The sequence below is a fragment of the Balaenoptera musculus genome, chromosome X, assembly GCF_009873245.2.
Source record: "Balaenoptera musculus isolate JJ_BM4_2016_0621 chromosome X, mBalMus1.pri.v3, whole genome shotgun sequence".
In the NCBI taxonomy this organism is placed as follows: domain Eukaryota; kingdom Metazoa; phylum Chordata; class Mammalia; order Artiodactyla; family Balaenopteridae; genus Balaenoptera; species Balaenoptera musculus.
The window spans coordinates 80,454,538-80,477,362 of NC_045806.1; the positions used below are offsets into that span (position 1 = coordinate 80,454,538).

The following is a 22,825-nucleotide window of genomic DNA, read 5'->3' on the forward strand; positions in this document are numbered from 1 at the left end:
TGTCACTCTGATCTTGTTTTTGCTAGTGGTTTCCACCTTGTACACATATGTATATTTAATTTACAGTTTACTGGTATCAATCAATTTAAGAGGACCAATAGGCACCCAAAATACTTAATTTCTCTTGGTGAATTATCACAGTAAAACACTAAATGAGTTTATCTTAATGTGCTCATTAATCTACTATAATAAAATCTATTCTGTCCTTGATAGATAGTCTGAAGATTCTTTGTACTGCATCATATTCAATCTCAGAAGTAAAACCAAAAAACAACCCCCCAAATCCCCACTCACAGTTCTGTTGACTTAAACAAGCAACAATGAAATGATTAGTATCCACCACCACTGCCATCCTGCCCCTGTCAAGAAAGAAACATATTATCTGAAAATGTACTGAAATCATCCCCAACCTATTTTTTTTTTCTAACATCCCCAATCTTTCAACTACCAAGCCTTTTCCATCTCAGTAAATATCTCCATCTTTCCATTTGCTCAGGGCAAAAACACTGTCATGATCCTTGATTCACACGCCATGTCCGATCCATCAAGAAATCCCATTGGCTCTACCTTCAAAACATACCCTCAGTCTGATCAGTTCTCAAAGCCTCCACTGCTATCACTCAGGTCCAAACCACCATCATCTGTGTTTTGGATTACTGTAGTAGTGTCTTACCTGGTCTCCCTGCTTTGGCCTTTTTACTCCTACAGTTTATTCTTCACACAGCATCCCAGGAGATTCTTTTAAAATCTATGTCAGATCAAGTCATTCCTCTCCTCAAAACTTTCCAATGGCATCCCACCTCACTTTGAGTCAAAGCCAAAACCCTTACAATGGACAACAGGACCCTACAGAATATATCACCCCTTCACCCTTCAGTATTCTCTGGACCCCTCTCCTGTTGCTCTCTCCTTTTCTCAGTTCACTTCAATGGTCTCCATTTTATTTGTCTAAAAAGCAGCAGCCATAGAGAACTTGTACTTTAAGATAGAGTCCACATGTCTATAGAAATAGTAGTCGATAAACAATCCACTGTAATGAGCTCAGTGTGCTTTGTACCCCTCACTCATCCACTCGGTAACATCCCATACTCATTTCTTAAACTTCACTTAGTCAGCAAATAGTTATTGAGAGCCTATTATATTCCAGACACTGTTGTATATGCATTCATCAGTAAACAAAACGTACAAAACTTTCTACCTTAGTAGTTTCCATTCTGTAGGGGGAGGGTGGGAGGGGAACATGATAAGTCAGTTGTGAAGTATGTTAGGAAGTGATAACGCATGTGTGTATAAGTGCTGTGTGTGTGGGTAGTTGTACTGCTGCCCCTTGCCACAATGTCGTATTTGAATTTGACATGTTTCTTGGGTTGTGTTTTGGATAGGTCATAGATTCTATCTACGTGCGATATCCTGGCTTATGACATGGTTCTCACATGTATTGGCTATTATATGTGGTGCTCTTCGTGCACTTTCCAGCATGACCTGTTCCTTGAATTTACTTTTACTCATTCCATTGCTTTAACAGGTAATGCATTTACCTCCCTGCCCTCCAGGCCATTGGTAGAAATTATGGCTGACATCTTAAGAATTTGTTGGTGATCTTCTACCACAACCACTTCTTCCCTTCTATTTGGTCTTCTCTCTTGTTTATGCCTCAGGCCTGCCAGTGGCAGTCAGTGACACCCATAATGCATTCCTTCACCCCAAAAGTTTGAAGGAAACTGCCATAGTCAGAAATGAATTATTGACCTGTAAAGAATTAGACATGGTGAGTTAACTGGTTATTTTCCTAGCAATATGTCCAATTCTAGTTAGAACCAGTGTATTTAGGTTTATATTAGTCCATCACTGACCCTGAATATGTACAAATATCCAGGATACTTCTGGGCTTCCTTGATTTCTCAATCTGAGATTTTGTTTGACTATGGGATAAGGCTTTGGGTTATCCCTAAGGGTTTCAGGCAAAACTGAATTTCTTAATCTACTGAACAGCCTGACTATTCAGATAGGCAGAATTTAATTGATACCTATTTAGGAGATTCTACCTGGAGATGAGTTATGGAAAAATATAGCTCCACTAGAAACTTTTCACTTTTCTCTCTTCAAAACTCTGATTTTCTTCTAGCCCAGCCATGCTTACAGGGGTTTTAAGAGGATTAATTAGTGCTTGAAAAGCACCTTTATACATGAAAAGTAGCTAAGTACTAATATAATCTTTTAAACTCTGGATGTTTGCCTTTTTTTATTCATACTGCAGTTCTAATTTCATACTTTTTCCATAATGTCACCAGATTGTAGGTGAGCTCCCAAAATAGACAGTTACTAGGACTAAAACTGTTGTATGACCCAATATGCAAAATAGCTCTGGGAAAGGAATGCTGAAATTGACTTGATTGTAGCAATGGCCTATTCTTTTAAAAGGATTCCTGTTTATTCAATGTCATCACAAACAGCTTTTCAGGGATTTGGAAATGAGAGCATTTTGTATTTGGTGTAGAGCAAAAAAAGCTATTTATGTAACAGTCAACGCAGATTAGTTAGAATGCCATGGAAAGTTTGTTTCAAAACTCAGACTTGGAATTTGAGTTTAGCAATAGATTAGATTAATTTTCATGAAAATCTTGGTATTGTAAGTCTCTTCCTCCTTTCTTAAACTTTTCATTACATTCTCACAAATAAAGCTTAACAGGTTGTGATGAGATATTTCTCTTCCAAGACTGATTAAAAAAATATATTCATTTGGATTTATAACCAAGTGTCTATGATAAAAACAAGTCAGAATATTAAGTCTACAGGCAATACAGGAATACCATTGAATTGTAATGACTTTCTATCCTATTTCACCTTTCCATGTATCTTGCAAAAAAAAAAAGAAAAAAAATGGTAAAAGCTAATAATCTGAGCTGAAGCTTCCAAGTTTTGAAACAGGCAGGTTACTGAAAGGTGGCTGAAAGAGCATGTGGGTGTATCATTGTTTTTAACTCTGAACAAGTTCAAACTTCGGTAGCTGTTCTATAATTAGTACCTAGACTCTATAATAAAGAAAGGTTTGACAAACAACAAGGTCTTACTGTATAGCACAGGGAAGTATATTCAATATCCTGTGATAACCCATAATGGAAAAGAATATGAAAAAGAACATATATATGTATAACTGAATCACTTTGCTGTACAGCAGAAATTAACACAACATTGTAAATCAACTATACTTCAATAAAATTTTAAAAAAAGAAAGAAAGATTTCTTAGTTTGTTGCATCTACCTGACGGAATGAGGATCTACTGTTCTCCATAATTTAGATAATGATTACTTAATGGTCTTCTGGACTAGCTCTATGCATTACAATGTTAAGGACGTCAAAAATTTCACTACCTTGTCATGTTAATTATTAATTTTGCAAGCCTTACTTTAGGAAATAATGCTTTATTTGTTTTTGCCCTTTTAGGAATTCTGTAGTATAGTCTCTGAAAAATTAAGTGAAGAAAATCGATAGATTATATCACAAACAAAGATGTGTACATTAAATTCTGATGTCATTTTTGAAACTACTGTTACATAAAAAAATGAGTTGAAAATTTATACCATAAAGTGTCTTATGAGTATATGCTTTCAAAGATATCAGTTGCATTTAGTTAAAGCAACCATAATGAATACAGGACGAAAGCTAGAATACTGGACAAACTATTATTAATGAAAAAAGTCAGAGAAGTATCATCTATGATATTCAATAGATAAACTAAATGGCTAACTTCTAGAAAAAAAAGTGCTTCTATGAAAACAGTACTATCCTCACATCCTTTTGTGCTTACATTTTAAATTCAGTAAATAAAGGGTGAGCATGCGCTACTTTAGCTATGGATTATAAAGGGTTTAAGATGTGGAAGGCTAAGAGTAAGAATGAATGACCAAATTTCAGTGTGTATAAAAGGTTAATAGAGAGGTGCTACAGTCCTATGTATGATTGGTGGGGTTGCAGTTTCACCAATTTATTAAGAACCAGAGAAGGATGAATATTAGAGTTAGTCAAGATGGGGGGGTGGGCGGAATTACAAAACACTCCTGGGGAACTAAGCAAATGTTATCATTGGGCAACAGATGAACAGTGACAGATACAATTTAATATCTCTGCATACAAGTCAATGCACGTTGGAAAAAATTAAACTGCTTGCATACCCTGAAAGATTCTGAATTAGTTCATACATCCTGAGAGGGGTGGAAAACCCTTAAATGTCCAACACAGACAATTCAGTGAGATTGTCTGCTCAGTGTTCAGCTGTGGTCAAATGCTAAGCAAAATATTAAAGCATTTTGAAACAAGTGAAGAATTATTCAAAAGATATAATGATACACCACATACATATACCTAAGGTTTGTGAGCACAACACGCACAAAATAATACATATGTACATGCAGTAGTTATTTGGCCTTGTTTAGAGCAAACAAATATCTTTCAATTTTATTTTGGTATCATGAAACATAATTAAGGATATACTTAGTATTTCGCTATCCCTTGGTGTCATAAAATAAACTAAGAAAATATACAGAACCACAAATGTTTAGCATTAAGTATGTCTGGAAGAGAGTATGTAATCATAATAGAAGGTAGTATGGGATAGTGACCGTGAGCATAGGCTTTGAAATCAGACACACCAAAGTTCCAATCCCACTGCATCTATAAAATGGCAATCCTTAGCACATGAGACTGACCCATTATGTAGTTTACTAATTCCCAATAAGTGAGTGTTTGAAAAAATGTAGACTTCCTGTCATAGATATTCTGATAGCTTTTCTAGATCTCAGTAGGTCCAACTGAACTGCTTATACATTTCTTTAATAAATGGTTTTACTGAAATATAACAATATGCATTCCAAAAAGTATACAAACCACACGCATACAGCTGGATGAATTTTCACATAATGAAAAGACCTGTGTGGGAGTTCCCTGGTGCTCTAGTGGTTAGCGTTCAGCACTTTCACTGCTGTGGCCGGGGTTTAATCCCTGGTTGGGGAACTGAGATCCTGTAAGCCGTGCAGTGTGGTCAGAAAAAAAAAAAGACCTGTGTAACCATCACCCAACTCAAATAGAACATTATCAAACTCAGTCTCCCTCATTCCCCTTCCCACTCATTATCTCCCTCCTATCCAAAGCTAATCACTATTTATTATCATAGATTAGGTTTGTGTTTTTGAACTTCATATGATTGTAATCAAAGAGTATGTAGTCTTTTGTGTCTGACAGCTTTCACTCAACATTTTTTGTGATACTCCTCCACATTGCTGCCTGTGGTAGTTGTTTGTTCGTTTTCATAGCTGTGAAGCATTGAATTATCTGAATATACCTTAGTTTATGTATCCATTCTCCTGTTCATAAACATTTATTTTCTGGCTGTCATATGATGCTGCTGTGAAATTTCTTGTACACGCAACTGGTGAATCTATGTATTTATGTTGAGTGTGGAATTCCTGGGTCGTAAGTTAAGCGCATATTCAGCTTTAATGAAGACAGAGAAGCAGTTTTCCAAAGTGGTTGTACCAATGTACTCTTCTATCAGCAGTGTATAAGAATCCCTGCTGCTCCACATCCCAGCCAACACTTAATTTTGAAAGTTGTTTCTTTTTTTAATTTTAGTAATTCTGGTGGGTATCATCATTTGCTATTAAAGCATGTTATTTAGTGCTAAAAAGAAATGAGCTATTAAGCCATGAAAAGACTGGATGAATCTTAAATGTATATTACTAAGTAAAAAGAAGTCTATCTGAAAAGATTACATACCATTTGATTCCAACTCTGACATTCTGGAAAAGGCAAAACTATGGAGACTGTAAAAAGATCAGTGGTTGCCGGGTGTTAGGGTGGAGGGAGGGATGAATGGGCAGAGCACAGAGAATTTTTAGGGCGGTGAAACTATTCTGTATGACACTATAATGGTAGATACATGTCATTATACATTTGTCAAAACCCATGGAATGTACAACACCAAGAGTGAAGCTAACGTAAACTATGGGCTTTGGGTGAAAATGATGTGTTGATGTAGGTTCCTCATTTGTAATAAATATACCACCCTGGTGGACGATGTTGATAGAAGGGGAGGCTGTGTGTCGGGGGGCAGGTAGAGGGTATATGGGAACTCCCCATACTTTCTCCTCAGTTTTGCTGTGAACCTAAAACTGCTCTAAAAAATAAAGTCTATTAAAAAAAGTAAAGTAAAAGCTAATGGTTCCTGGGGGGATACACTAAGGAAGTGGCCACTGTGGGCTTTATCATAAGAACACAGAAAGGCTGAGAACTGCAGAAATTTTTAAAAGCGTGCAAGCTTTTACTCATACCCATCAACTTCTCAATTAAAATGATGTTTTTGTTGTCTTCATTATGTAGGAATGGGAGGAAAAAATGGGAATACATTTCAGGGCCTCTATTTATTTCCTACTGAGTGGGGTAGGGCTGGTCCTTCTGTAGGTTGTCACCTACCTGGTAGAATATGAGAGATGCTTAATGGCTACATTTGACCTAAAATCTCACCTGCTATCCTGTCATGGAATCACCTTCTTCCTCTCCTGGATTGAAATGTATCCTGCCTGCTCCTCATTTTAAACACATCTAGTATGTTGCTCATCACCAAATGACACATAGAAGGTGTTCAATAATGGTTTGTTGAATAAATTAGTCATTGATTCTGATTTTTTTTAAATAGGATAAACACCCCCCCACCATATAAAAGAAAAGTTGTGTTCTCTCTTTTTTACTTCTTGAACTTGTCAAATTCTTAAAGCCCAACTATCTCCCAACTTTCTTTTAAACTACTCTGTTTATTTTGCTTCTTACAAAGGCAAATAACATGACTTTGAAACAAAGAGACTGTTTCAAAGGGGTTTGACAGTTGCAGTCCAGTTGACTTTGAACTCATTGATGGTGCAGTTAGGAATGCTCATTCTCAGATGGGCTGATTTCCACATTTGGGGTATAAAATGTATATATAAATGAAAATTATTCATACCTTTTATTGACTGTTTCTCCTGGTAGAAATGTCAGATGGCACTCTAGAGCCTTTAGATATAATGAAAAGTAAAGTAGAAGCTATTTCTATGCATCCAGCTTTATTTCTTGTTCTTTTCCTTTCTGTTATACTCCTCTTAAGGCATTATTGCCTCTTCCTGTAACTTCCTGCTTCCAAGCAAAGTGGCAACAGTGAAGATCTTCTGTCACTACCTCACCACCTGGTCCGGCCCCAAATCACTATAATGCCTTCGCAGACAGACACCTATTTCATTCCTAGCTTTCTGATTGGTGAGCCTTGGATTTTGTACTGATATATAACTAATCTGCTTTGGAATTAAAATAGTTTTGGATTCTGCAAAGTACTCTAGGAAATGAAAGGTGGAAACAGTAAATGAGGTAAATCAAAAAAAGGATCACACATTTGTATGAAAACCATCTGTGATGAGGTTGTGGTAGGGAAAAAGAAAAGTTAAAAGTGAAATGAGCCTTTGTCCTTCTGAGTATGAGATGAATGTAAAGTGGGATCAGGAAAAAAATTCCCCTTGGAGTGTTTTATTATCCAATCCCAGAGTGTGGGATTTAAACTTCCCCTCACTATTGAGCACTGTGTCAGAAAGATGTGAATTAAACATATAACTAAAAATACACTTGATGCCTAGGTATCTAGGCCTTGAAATGATAATTTAGCAAATACTATCCTAGCGTCTGACTACTCCAAGGAGTGTTTTCCAAACTTACTTACGAGCATGGTCCCCCCAAAAATACATTTTATAAAGCAACCCTTTCTTTTTCAGTTTTTCCTTTGACATGCCAATAAAGCTCGTGACCATAGTCAACAACTTCCTAATCCATATTTCTAGCTCGTAAGAACCTAGTTATTCCACAATATCTGGTTTTCTCCCATCACACCAATATCCTCTCTTGTATTAGAAGCAGTCTTCCACTGTTTAAGAATAGCAGCAGGGGGAATTCCCTGGTGGTCCAGTGGTTAGGACTTGGCACTTTCACTGCCAGGGCCTGGTATCAATCCCTGGTCGGGGAACTGAGATCCCGCAAGCCTCGAGGTGCGGCCAAATACAAACAAATAAACAAAGCAGCAGAACATCTGTAGCAAGAGTAGTTTTTCTAAGTCTTTTAAGTGCCCCTTTAAATCCATTTAATTCAGAAGGCAGTAGCAATAAGCCAAATCCTACCAAGATGAAATGAATGATTACAGTTCTCTCGTTACTTTTGTCCAAATATGGGCTCTTGGTTTATGCAAACAAGTACAGAAGTTTAGGCACAACCAACCCTTTCTAGTCATGGTTACTAGACTTTGGACATCACTATTTTCACTGTGAGACAGCTACACGGGCTGGTAACAAGTGCCAACCTACTCTGCCCTTCAGCTCGACCAAACCAAAGAGAAGACATATAGATGGAAAAGAATGCAGGCAGTTTTGATTCCCTTTGCCACTGCTAGGGCTTTTTATGTGAGTACTCATTAGGCTAAATTGAAAGAGCACAGACATTGTGAAAAGATTTTAATGGAAGTATCAAGTAAAACTCAAAATTGTCTCATTACTTAGCAGTGCCTGGAGCCTGCATCTTCCTGCCACCATTATCACAATAAACTCATAAAGGTGTAAAACTATGCAGAGCTATGTCAGACACATTAAAATAACATCTGTTAAATGTCTCTTATGGCACATTTCTTTCCCTCTTATTCTTTTCCATTCATCATTTTCTCCTTACCGAGTTGAACTGGGCTGAAATAGGAAACAAAGAAACAAACAAAAAACATTACTATGGTTCCTGTAGTATAGCTGTTTTGGTGTTGTTATCTTTGTTTTCATATTTTGTTTCTGTTTCTAACAGTGTAAGAAATATTAAAGAACAGCCTAAACATTGTATTGTATGAAGGTAAAATACCATTACCTCTATCTCAATCTACTTAGGAATTTTCTGAAAACACTAAGTTTATATAAATGTCATCTTTAAGAGTTGAGGCTGTATTATCACTGCTCCTGAGAGATACTTTTACAATTGGAAAAACATACTTAAATTCTCTCTGGTTATCAGAGATATCAGAGTTTGGATCATTACTTAATCATCTCCTCCTGTAGTGCCAATCTTGGTGAACCATCTGGTCACCCAAGACAGAAACCTGAGAATCATCCTTGTGAGATGTTCTCCATTTCAAATTCATACATCCAATCTATATTGATTCTACCTCCTTGATATATTTCAAGTCTCTTCTAGAGACCTATAATTAATAACTCCAATCTGGTCTATCAATTTCCATTTCTACTACCTTAGCTTTGGTTTTTAATCACTGGATGATTATAAATCTCCTATCTAGTCTGCCTGCCATCAGTCTCTCCTCTCCCAAATGTTCCTAAATATTCTAATAAAATGTTCTCTCTAAAATGCAAATGTTAAGTCATTAAAAAATCCATAAGAGATTCTCTATTGCCTTTACAACGAAGCCCACACTCCTTAATATGGGTTACAAGGAACTGGTCTTTACCTCTCCAACTTCATCTCTGGTCCCCTTCCCTTCATAACTCCAACTAGTTTGGTTTCCTTACAGTCTCTTCATCTTGAAAGCTTCTCACTCCACACCTTTGTATGTGCCATTATTTCCTATGCCTGGCAAATTTCTCTTGAACTCTCTACTACCAAGCTCCAGTGCTCTTTTTATTACTTAGAATTGTGTTTAACAGTACATAATAGAGAAGTGGCTACAATGGCTTAAACAAAAACCCAAAGGAAATAGAAGTTGTATGGTATCGTCAGGGACCAAGACTCCTATTATCTTTTTATTTTACCATTATTATAAGGAGGCTCTTGTACTCATGGCTGTGAGATGATGATTCCATCTCTAGGTTTCATATCTGCATTCCAAGCATGAAGAAAAGGAAGAGTGAAGAACCTGTCAGTTAAGTTCATTTTCATTGGGAAAAAATGATTTTCAACAAAGCCCCGTCCAAGAGGCTTTCACTTACATGGTCACTCATACCTAGAATGGGGTATGAATGGGTAGGCAGTTTTTAACTAGACACAATGCTGCCTCAAAAAATCAGGGTTCTATTTGTATGCGGGAAGGGGAGAATGGATAATCTCTGCCACATCCTTTTACCTGGCTACCTCTTACAAAATTTGGATCAAGTTTCACCTTCTCTTGGAAGGTTTTTATGACACCACAAGTTTGGACTCAGTGTTATCCTGTGTTCCCAGACTAGTGCCTGTAAAATAGAAGGCACTCCATACATTTGGTTGATTGAATGACTTCATGAAAGTTACGTCTATTCCTTGTGCTTTTGGCATGCCATATTGTAATCATTACTTTAGATGCTTGCTCCTTCATGAACCTATACATTTTCTAAGACCAATGGCTGTGTTTTATTCACCTCAGTATTCCACAGTATCTGAAATACAGTAAGTTAATAAATGTTTGTGGAATGAATATGTAACAGAAGACATTTTAAGATGAGATTTTATAAGCAAGTTGCACTATTCAGAACGATATAAAGATTAAGTTTTCCTCTGTGTTGGGAAATGGCAGCAGGCATCTATCTAAATAAAGTTATCACAGGAATATACTAATCTTAGTATCTAGCTTAGAACCCCAACAGCTAACTAATCCCAGTAGCTGAAGCCATTCTATTTCTGCCCATGGGTTCAACTTCATCTCCAATTCTGGAACCATAATCTCAATGATCAGTACTGCCACCTTCATTTTAGATCTCATTCTGACCTCCTGCCTTATCATAACCAATCTTAGCTTCATTCCTAACCTAGAATTCATGTCCAAAATTTGTCTTTGTGAATAGGTTCTGTCTGCATTAAACCTTATCTTCATGACTTGTTCCTTGCCATCTGTTACAAGACCTCTCTTATACCAATTGTTGGCCTGTCTGGATCTCAACATATCATCTGGGCTCTGTTTAACTGTCTGGACCTTTTCCTAACGACTGCTGCTTGGAACTTTCCAGATTGCCTGCCTCTCTGGCTGCTTGACACCTGTAAGTCTATCTAGGTTCTCAGTCCCATCCTTCCCCTCTCTGGCCCATTCTGTCAGTTCAACCAAAGGCTGGTTCTGACACTTGAAGTGGGGCTGGATTCACCTAAGAAGCACTTTATCAGAGAAGACCTGGAATCAAAAAGGGAAGCAGATATTTGATAAGAATTCTGAGAAATATTCACATAGTTGAATGAAACCAAACTCTTTATTAAATACCTAATTGTCTCAACTAATTCGCATAATGTTTTCTGTTTCTTAAAAGTCTTAGGAATATTGCTTATATGTGGAATCTAGAAACATGGTACAGATGAACTTATTTGCAAAGCAGAAATAAGAGTCACAGATGTAGAAAATAAACATGGTTTCCAAGGGGGGGAGGGGGGTGGGATGAACTGGGAGATTGGGATTGACATATAATCACTACTATATATAAAATAAATAACTAATAAGGACCTACTGTATAGCACAGGGAACTCTACTCAATACTCTGTAATGACCCGTACGGGAAAAGAATCTAAAAAAGAGTGGATATATGTATATGTATAACTGATTCACTGTACAGCAGAAACTAACACAACATTGTAAAGCAACTATACTCCAATAAAAATTTTTTTTAAAAGTCTTAGGAAGTCAACAACTGCATTTTTCTTTTTCATGTAAGTGGTGGTTACCATCAACCTTTCTATTTCAGATTTATGGTTGTAGCTGCAGGACACTGTAAGTTTAGTGTTTTTCACAACAGAGTTATCTTGTTTTCTCATGGCAATTATTAGTTAAGTGGAGGTGTCAGGAAGAAGGCAAAAAAAACCTAGCATATCTGCTTTTTATGAAATATCACTATATGTAAAGTTGAATCCTCTCCTTTACAAAGAATGGTTCTACCTCTATGCCCAGTTGTCTACATAGGGGACAATTCCTCCTTACTCCTTGTATACTTATACACAGATTCACCTGAAATAATATGTATAGAGGTAAGTAGCAGATAATTCATGTCTGCACAAATATTGTGGAAGTGGGCAGATTCATTCAAGTTTCTATGACTCATACATTAGGGCCTATAGTCACTAGTTTCATTATTACAAAGCAGAAGGACAAGTCCTTCTCTTCAACTCTTGTGAATGAGACCTGCTAATTTTCTTAGTCTTCTACCCATTTTGCTAAAAGTGGTTCAGCTATCATCAACTCTAAATATCACAGCTTAAGGGTGCATAATATAAATAGCAAGTGCTGGGGCAGATTTGCCAAAATCGTACCATCCCTTATCTCATGCTGCTCTGTGCCTTAGAACTACAACTTAGCACAAGTGGAGTGGACGTGCACAATCCTGTCATTCCCATCTCAGTACTCTCATGTAAGTTCAATTGTTTTTTATTGAAGTATAGTTGATGGGCAATATTATATAAGTTACAGGTATACAATAATGTGATTCACAATTTTTAGAGGTTATACTCCATTTATAGTTATTATAAAATATTGGCTATATTCCCCATGTTGTACAATATATCCTTGTAGCTTATTTTATACCTAATATATAATGCTCTTAATCCCCTACCCCTATATTGCCCCTTCACCATGCCCCCCACTGGTAAAAACTAGTTTGTTCTCTATATCTGTGAGTCTGCTTCTTTTTTTGTTATATTCACTAGTTTGTTGTATTGTTTAGATTCCACATGTAAGTGATATCATACGGTATTTGTCTTTCTCTCTCTGAATAATTTCATTTAGCATAATGTCCTCCAAGTCCATCCATGTTGCTGCAAGTGTCAGCAACAGCCTAAATGTCCATCAACAGATGAATGGATAAAGAAGATGTGATACACACACACACACACACACACACACACACACTAGAATACTACTTAGCCATTAAAAATGTTCAGTCTTTACTGAGAAACTGCTACGAGCATGGTCCTGTGCTAGACAGAGGACTATAAAGAAGTCTGAGACAAGATGCCTGCCTTCAGGAAGCTTACCATCTAGTTGACTGGAAGAGGAGACAGAAGTCTGAGTAATATGTTAACAGTCAAAAGCTTAAATCACAACAGAAAATCACAGTATATGTGAAATCTCAAACTCAGTTTAACTGCCAGTAGGAGTTATACCCTCTGTGCCCCCCACTAACAGAAAAGCAACCAGCCCTACCTTACATGGCTTTTCATAGAAGAAGGACACTTAATAGGAAATCAGATGATTTCGCAAAATATACTGCATGACAAATACAAACATTTCCTTCATTTTTCAAATATCACAGAAAAAATATTCCTCCCTCACTTAAGAAAAAAAGTCTAAGTGCCTTGTCAAATAGTGTCTACATTGTACACCTTGTTCTTGCATTTCGAATGCATTCCTAACATAATTTAACAATGAATAATAATTTATGAGTCAATGCTGATACTGTTACAGAGGAAACTAGTTAAGCCCTGAGAGAAATAAACAAGAAAATGGGTCTGAGAAGTCAAAGGAAAAATTCTTATATTTCAGATCTCTCCTATACTTCTCATCCATATTCTCCAACTTAAAAAAGAAGCTGTGTCTGCCAATTGGTGGTCTGACCTTAGACCAAGTTTAATTAATTAGTGGTCTTCTCTAGCTGTCATCTGGCCTCATTTACCTAGGCTGTAACCACAGGCCAGTACATTACTGAAGCGGAGACCCCAACCATGACCTTTTTGGTCTACTGAGCTGCAGTGACTCAACAGCTCATCTGATCTACCTCTTCCTTCTACTGTGCCCCAAACTGCATCGCTCCTGCCAACTTTCACTTCCCAGACTTAGTTCAGTATTTTTCAAAGTGTGGTTTGCAGACTAGTTGCACTATAACTAACTATGGTGTTTGTAAAAATGCCGATTCCAGCACCCTCTTCTCAGAGATTCTGATCAAGTAGCTATGGAATGGGGACTGAGCATACGCTTTTTCACATGTTCCCCTTTGTGAAGCTCATGCTCACTAAATTGAGAATGCTAATACAACTAGGGAATAGGACCTAAGGCCTGTAAGACCCAACTAGTGTAGTCAATGGCCAAGATGAAAATAATTCAGTTTGCTGATAACACATTTCATGTGAATGAGGATCACTCAGGAAGCTTGTTAAATATACATAGTCTGGATCCTACCTCCAAAACCAAAGGAGTTATAATCACAAGATGGGCTTGGACATCTGTATGTTTAAAGGGCTCCCCTAGGTTATTCAGATGTATTTTATCAGTTGAGATCCACTGCACTAGATCAATTGCTTCAAGGTATCCAGCAGCTGGCAGAGTGAAAGAGGTTACTTACAGAAGGGCCAGGCACCCGTTCCTCATTATTGGAATATACCTGTTTTAAAGGACAAAGCTACACACATTTAAGTGCTTAAGGGATACTTTACACTAAATGTGGTTGGAGTAAGCGCTGTAGGTTTTGGGGATGGAGGGAAGCAAAGGTTTGCAATACTATGGAAGAAAGGAGGGAATTAAAAGTGGTACAGTGAGAGGTAGGTGATGACAGGTTCTGAGATAGCCAAGTGTTTCTTCATCTGGCCTCACTCCCTTTTTATTCACAGCAATTCACCCTCCCACCCTGCATCATGAAGGGCTGAGGACTGAGTCCTTAAGGAAGAAGCAAGCACCCACATGGAGATAGTAGGGTTCTGTCCTCAGCCATTTGAGCTAGTCCTATCAGTTCTGTAAAAATCAGCAGAATACCCTCTCCCTAGCTGGAGGAGCAAAGTAGGACAGCATGAATAGACACAGAGCCATCTCATTTTGCCACCTGTATTCTCATACCATCTGCTGTTACTCTGTGCTCATCAGCTGGAGTAACCCATCTAGGCTGGTAGGTGCCGTGCTCAGCTGGAAAAAGAGAACACTTCATCCCATCCCACTGCCTATAGCTTATGACTGTCTATTAATTCCCTCTGTCTTTTTCCTCTGGGTCTGCAAGGATGTCTTAAGGAGTAGAGGTGACAATCAAGTAGAAGGGCGAAACTGATTTAAATCTACTACTGAGAGTCATGATCCCTTAACACAGGGTTCCAGAGTCTAACTGAAAAGGAACTCAGGGTTAAAAGGAAGCATATAAGAACTCTTCCCACAGAGCCTATTTCAGTCCATCTCCTGGAACACATCATAGTCTACCTCCAGGCTTTAGAGCACCAAACTCTTTCCAAATGTCTAGATCCATAATCCAATCACCTCCTGGATATCATCTAAATGTTGCACTAGCATCTCTAATGTCGACTGAAAAAAAAATGCAGAACCTAAAAGTTGAGAATTATGTTTTATTCGGCAGATCTTCTGAGGACTTAAGCCCAGAAGACAGCCTCAGATCGCTCTGAGGAAGTGCTCCAAAGAGGTAAGGGAGGAGCCAGGATACATAGGAGTTTTGCAACAAAAACAGGTAGTTGGAACATCAAAAGATTACTGTGAATTAAAGAAAACCTGATATCTCAAGTTAATGAATTTAGCGCTCCTCTAGGTATGGGAAGATGCAAGAGTCTGGGCTCATTGAAATCATTCCTTTGATATGCACCTTAACAACCTAGGGCCAGTACCTGCTTTTCTCCATCCTGAATCCCATCAGGGTGCACAGCTGGGACAGTTGCAATGGCTGAGGGCTTGATGGCTGCAATATCCTTTGTTTACTGATATGGCAGGTGACATTTTTCATCCACACTAACACTGCATATCAAAAACTAAACCTATCTCCTCCAAAGCAATTTCTGGTAATGACATTACCATCCTTCCAATTAGAAACCTACAGGTTGTCTTCAGTTTCTCCCTTGACTTTATCCTCTACCTTCAATCAAGACTTTGGACCGTTACTGATCCAAGTAGTAATGACTAGTACACTGCAAAACAGAGAGGAAGGGATGTTTAGGAGATAGCTGATAGGACTCACCTCTTGGAACGCACAATAGCAACAGTATCCTTCACATCTTCACTACCCGGCGTCCGGCTTCCGGTTTCTGTCCTCCTAATGCTTCCCACTCACAGACTTGTTACTCCCCTGTCCGCAAACCCTCAGTTGCTCCCCAGTCTTGCCTTCAACCCCTCTTCCTGCATAGAAAATGATGTTTTAGCTTTCTCCCACTACTCCTCTACTTGTAATTTGAACTTTAGCCAAATCATACCATTCCTCTTTTCCTGAACACATATCTTGTTTACCAGTGCCCTTCCCATTGTTTGAAAATGTCTTCCCCCCTCCATCTGTTAAAACCCTTATTCATCCTTCAGGGTCCAGCTCCACGGCTACCTCCTCCGGCCTCCAACTGAATGCATTCTTCCCTTCTCTGAACTAAGAAGCACTTTATTTCTTAATGCTGCTCATCACCTTCTGCCTTACACACCCTTCCCCCACCTAGGGGCTGAAATGCTTGTGTTTCCACCACAATTCCGAGCAGTGCCTTTCCCATAGTAATCACTTTAAAATTGTATTAAATGAATGAATTTCCCCTTTTTCAACTTCTAGGGAGATTTCCGTAGAAACCTACTTTTATTAATAATAGAGAAGCTTTCCTTCCAGCCCATGCCTTGATCTCTTTCTCTGTCTGTGCTTGTCTGTCTCTGTCCTCAGGTCTAGCTCCGTCTCTGCTGCTTTCTCTATCTTTGTCTCTCTCTGTGTCTCCCCACCCTTCCCCTTCCTCTATCTGGCACTGTCAACCTGCCTTTCTGTCTCTTTTTCATGGTCATTTCCTTTTTACTGTTGATGTGTCTTTAACGTTTTCCCTGCATTGTCTTCCTCTGTCTGTTCATTTGTTTCTCTGACACCCTGCCCCCTTCTAACCTGGAAGTCAATCTCTGAAGCGCTTTCAAAGCCTCGCTTAAACTGTAACTCAAAGTTGAGTGTTATTGGGTCTTTTCAAGTTGGAACTCAGACGGAAGACTAAAGTCTGAAAACCCTGTAACTCCGAGGCAAATCAACTTTTCAGGGACAGGTGATATCAGGGCCTATGGAAAAGGGTCTAAATAGAAATCCTCAGACATTCTGAATGCCTAATATACATGATAAGGCATTAAGATATAAAAGGTGGCCCACAACAGCTAATCACAATAACAGTGCTAATTTCTCTAATTCTGGCTTCAAAGATAAGGACATGTCAGAAAGCAAACAAAAAGTTCTAGAAAATCATTGACCACTTTGGCACCTTGCCCAGGAGACTCTAAGGATTCATATATAAGTATGAATGAATTGAAACGAAAGACACTTGATAATAATAATACCAATTCTCTTTTTCAGTGTCTAATGTGAGACAAATGTCTTGTACACATTAATTTATTTAATCCCCAAACATTTTATGGAGATGGAAACCGAGGTTGAGGGTGGTTAATTAACTTCATGATCAGTCATCCTTAAGGAGGAGAGCTAGGATTTGAACCCAGGTGTTGTCTGATTCCAAAGCCTGGGCTCTTAAGCTCTCTAGTTTTTTTCAAACTTGTCAGGTTTTAAGAATCCCCTGAGTGGTCATTAACCCTTCAGATTCCTTAACCCCACCCTACATTTACCAAATTGCAGGGCAAGGGCCTGTGAGTCTGTTTGTCTAACGAATGACCCAGGTGATTCTTATTTTGGGAAAAAGTGCACTCCACTAAATAGCTTCCCTAGCCATGGTCGAGGAGAGTTCCATTTCCCTGGTAGCTCCTAGCACCCCTTGCCCCACTCTCCTCCATTCAGTGCCTGTCCTAGTCTCTCCCCAGAGAATTGAAAGAACACTTAGATTCTTCATTCAACCTTTTTTTTTTTTTTTTTAGTGGACATCTATTTTTTTTTTTTACTTTTTAAAATTTCACCTGTCTTCAATCTATGGCTTGAGTCAGAAGTACCCACCCTGGTGACATCTGAATTTTGACTTGAATTTTGATCAAAGTCAATAAGGAAATGGAGCTTTATTGATGGAATGAAAGTGAGTAGTAGAGTATGCTGTATTTATGTGGGGGGAGGGGAAATGAAGGGGTTGGAATCTTCCTGATACTCTTAAAATCAAACCATGTAGATGATTATTTCACCTTTTTAAAGCTCAACCTTTATTGTAAAAAAGGTTTTCACTTTTAATTAGTAAATGGACCTGATAACTAACACCAAGAAAATGTACAGGTTGAAAATACAAAATAACAAGGACTTACTATGTACTAATTGTCAGGCCCTATGCTCAATGATTTACATGATTTTCTCATTGAATACTCCCAAAAAACTTAAGTAGCTGCTTTAGTTATCCGCATTTTACAGAGGAGAATGAGGCACCGAGAAATTACTTGTCCAAGATCTAAGATTCCGACCCAGGTTTGTCTGACTGCAGTTTGTACCCTTAACTCGGCTGCACAGACTCTACTACAAATAGGTCTAAGGAAGGTTTAGGAAATTGGCTGACTGTAGATCCCTAACGAGATATGAAAGGACATTTTAGGATATTCAGGGTGTTTTGAAAAACATTTTGAGGTTATTGCTTTGTAATGAAAGCACAGGGTACTTCCACCAAAATATCCCTTGGTATCTTGGAGAGAGTCACTGATTTGATCCAATAAGGCATTGCCTGTGTTCTTACCTTCTTAGGTTTACCAGCAACTAATTCCTTTAGTCAGTTAGGATGCCATTAGGAGCAATTGTTTCAAATTCACTATGAATTCAGAACCCTTTTTCTGAATCCTCAGAACCTCAAATTTCTCAAATTTATAGACTTTTTAACATATTATAAAATATGTAAAAAATACATATTTTTCAAAATTTTCCTTTATGGTGGTCAAAGATTCCTCCAAAGTGATGAGGGAGGAAGCATAAAGATATTCTTTTTCCTTTCTTGAATTCTCCCCTGTTCCTGAAATTTTTCTCTCCATTATGCAAAGAAGGATAGTAGTGATGTAGAATATAATAAAAATACCTCTCAACTGGAAGTACAAGATATTTGATATATATGTATAAGCAGCATGTCAATAATTCTTTTCATCTCATAAAGCCTTACCAAAATTATATATTCTTAAATAAAACCTAACGGCTTTCAAATATCTGAGTACTTATAACCTCCAATTTTAGAATCCTTTTATTCTACCAAAACTTCTCTCTGTGTTCACATGGTCTTCCCTCTGTGTGTCTCTCTGTCCTAATCTCTTTTTATAAAAGCATGCGTCATATTGGATTAGGGCCCACCCTAATGACTTCATTTCATTTTATCTACCTTTTTAAAGACCCTATCTTCAAATACAGTTATAGTCTGAGATACCAGGGGTTAAGACTTCAATATATGATGACACAAATGAACTTACTTACGAAACAGAAACAGACTCACAGACATAGAAAACAAACTTACGGTTTCCAAAGGGGAAAGGGAGTGGGAGAGGGATAAATTAGAAGGTTGGGATTAGCATATACAAACTACTATATATAAAATAGATAAACAACAAGGTCCTACTGTATAGCACAGGGAACTATATTCAATATCCTATAATAAACCATAATGGAAAATAATATGAAAAAGAATATGTATATATATGTATAACTGAATCACTTTGCTGTACACCAGAAACTAACACACCATTATAAATCAACTATACGTCAATTAAAAAAAAAGACTTCAATATATGAATTTTGGGAGGATAAACAATTCAGCCCATTAACAGTTATTATTTCAGGTTTCCACACATATTAATACAAAGAAAGGTCCCTGTAAATATATATCATCTAATATAAATTTAAAAATTGGTTTTTTGGCAAAATCTAGTTGACTGTGAGTTACCTTTCTAAAGCTATGACCTGCCTGGGGGATCGATGTTCATTTCTGGATGCCTACTCTGTTCCAGGCACTGGCATAGGTCCTAGAGCTGGAAAGACAAACACATTTCTTGTTCTTGAGGAGTTTGCAGTCTGGAGGAGGGGAATCAATATAAACAAGCAAGTACAATAAAATGTGCTAAATATTATTACAGAGGAGATGCAATGTTGAGGAGCAAATTCAGCTAGACCCATGGTGACCCAACCAAGATAAAGGAATATATTAAGCTCTAGAATACTGCCTAATTAATACTATTGCATAAAGTATTAGAGCTTATTATTTTCAAGACAATTTATTCATCTATTTAATTTTTGCCTAAAGTCTTAAGACCCATTCCATATAGATATTTTTTAATAAAAACTTTGTAAAGTGCTGTTTATATTTGTAGCAAAAACTCAGCAGAAATATGTTCATTTTGTCATAATATGATGGTCATGACCTTGCAGAGTGTGTTACACAAATTAAAAATCTATTTTGATAAGATATTATAAGCTAAGCCACCACTGAACACAAGGATATATGTAAGAACTCTGAAATTCAAGGACAGTTTTTAAAAAATAAATAAACTATACATGAATTGTTTGCCAAGAACTAGAACAATCCCTAATGATGTATAAGAACCAGGGTACAGGGGCTTCCCTTGTGGCGCAGTGGTTAAGAATCCGCCTGCCAATGCAGGGGGCACGGGTTCGAGCCCTGGTCTGGGAAGATCCCACATACTGCAGAGCAACTAAGCCCGCAAGCCACAACTACTGAGCCCGAGTGCCACAACTACTGAAGCCCACGTACCTAGAGCCCGTGCTTCACAATAAGAGAAGCCACGGCAATGAGAAGCCCACGCACCGCAACGAAGAGTAGCCCCCGCTCGCCGCAACTAGAGAAAGCCTGCGCAGCAACGAAGACCCAACACAGCCAAAAATAAAAATAAAATAGTTATAAAAAAAAAAAGAACCAGGGTACAGAAGTAGTGAAATAACTCGACTTATTATCAAGCACTGTATCACTTAGCAGATACCTATTTTATAAAAGTTATCCTGAAGTTATGATACACTTCAAGAAACATCCAATGCTGTCTAAATTATTTTTCATAATACCACCATTTTCCTGATAACCAAGGATAAATTGATCACAGATCCCTACATATACCAGTGAATCTTCATTATAGATCTATTTTCTCTTTAGTCCTTCAAAGATGCTATTACAAGTGGAAGAAGAAGGTTTTAGGTCAGCAAATACCACTAAGAAAAGGTCAGAGAATCCTCTTTGGAGTCATGTATTTAAAATGGTACTTTAATATGAGTCTAACAAATAAAAAGAAATATGGCATGACAAATGCTAACAAATTAAGGACGAAGTTGTCAAGGGCTGATAAACCCATTCCATAAAGAAACCAATTTTTTCTTCCTATTGATTTCTTCTTCCTTGGCTTTCTTGAAATAAAATACATAGCTATGTGATTTAGCTTTGAAATATGTAAAATGAGAAAGTTGAACTAAATTAATTTTACGGTCCTTGTCAAGAACTTTGAAGAGTCTGAGATTTTACCCTATGTACAAGTTAACAAGTTTGGCACAGTTTCATAGATGCTGGCAAAAGACGCTGGGGTCAGAGACAAAGGACAGTTTATTAACACCAACAATAGCATTTGCTAGAGTATCTGCACTTGTACCAGGTCCCTGAGCACCATTTCCCACAGGGTGATGCAGAGAGGGCTGGAAAGATACCTGCCCATGCAATAGGGTACATCTTAAGAGAGGAATCCTGAATTTGTCACCTTATAATGGGTAGTCATCTCAGGAGAAAAATACTATCTCTTTTCCATGGCTATTCACGCTACAAAAATTCTTTTTTAAAAAATTGAGATATAATTCACATACCATAACCCTTCAAAGTGTACAGTTCAGTGGTTATGAGTATATTCACAAAGTTGTACAACCAGTCACTCCCCATCCCCCTCCCCCAACCACCAATGTACTTTTGTCTCTGGATTTGCCTATTCTGGACATTTCATATAAATGGAATCATACAATATGTAACCTTTTTGTGACAGGCTTCTTTCACTTAGCATAATGTCTTCAAGGTTTATACATGTTATAACATGAAACAGCTCTTCATTTTTTATGGCTAAATAATATCTATTGTATGGATATAACACATTTTGTTTATCCACTCGTAAGCTGATGGGTATTTGGGTTGTTTCCATCTTTTGACTATTATGAATAATAGTGGCACAAATATTCATGTACCAGTTTTTGTGAGGACATATATTTTTAACTTTCTTGAGTATACAACTAAGAGTGAAATTGTAGTGTCACATGGCAACTCTATGTTCAACTCTTTTAGAAACTGCCAAACTGTTTTCCAAAGCAGCTGTACCATTTTATATTCCTACCAGCTATGTATGAGGGTTCCAATTTCTCCACATCCTTGCCAACACTTGTTATTTTCTGTCTTCTTGATTATAGCCATCATAGTGAGTGTGAAGTGGTATCTCATTGTGGTTATTATTTGCATTTCCTTAATGGCTAATGATATTGAGCATCTTTTCATGTGCTTATTGGCCATTTTCATATCTTCTTCTGAGAAATGTTCATTGTGGTTATTATTTGCATCTCCTTAATGGCTAATGATATTGAGCATCTTTTCATGTGCTTATTGGCCATTTTCATATCTTCTTCTGAGAAATGTTTATTCGAACGCTTTGCCCTTTTTTACATTGGATTGTTTGTCTTTTTATTGTTGAGTTGTAAGAGGTTTTTACATATTCTAGATACTAGATCCTTATCAGATATATGATTTGCAAATACTTTCTTGATGGTGTCCTCTGAAGCACAGAAGTGTTTAATTTTAATGAAGTTCCATTTTTTGTTTTGTTTTGTTTTATTATACATAAGGAACCAAAGTCAGAAATATTTACACCTATGTTTTCTTCTAAGAGTTTTATAGATTTAGTTTCTCCACTTAGGTCTTTGGTTCATTTTGAATTAATTGTTGTATATGATGTGAAGTGGGGATCCAACTTCTTTCTTTTTCATGTGTATACCCAGTTGACTCAGTGCTATTTGTTGAAAAAACTACTAT

At 37.5% G+C, this 22,825-nt stretch overlaps 1 long non-coding RNA gene across 1 annotated transcript in view; it reads right to left on the reverse strand.

The window, feature by feature from the left end:
- The window catches only part of LOC118888631, a 469,307-nt gene that overhangs the window by 429,697 nt on the left and 16,785 nt on the right, over positions 1-22,825 (reverse strand). Inside the window, exons 3-4 of the long non-coding RNA XR_005018339.1 lie at positions 19,709-19,793; positions 295-359 (exon numbers count right to left, since the gene is read on the reverse strand). This is a non-coding gene — a long non-coding RNA (uncharacterized LOC118888631). The remainder of the gene's footprint in view (positions 1-294; positions 360-19,708; positions 19,794-22,825) is intronic.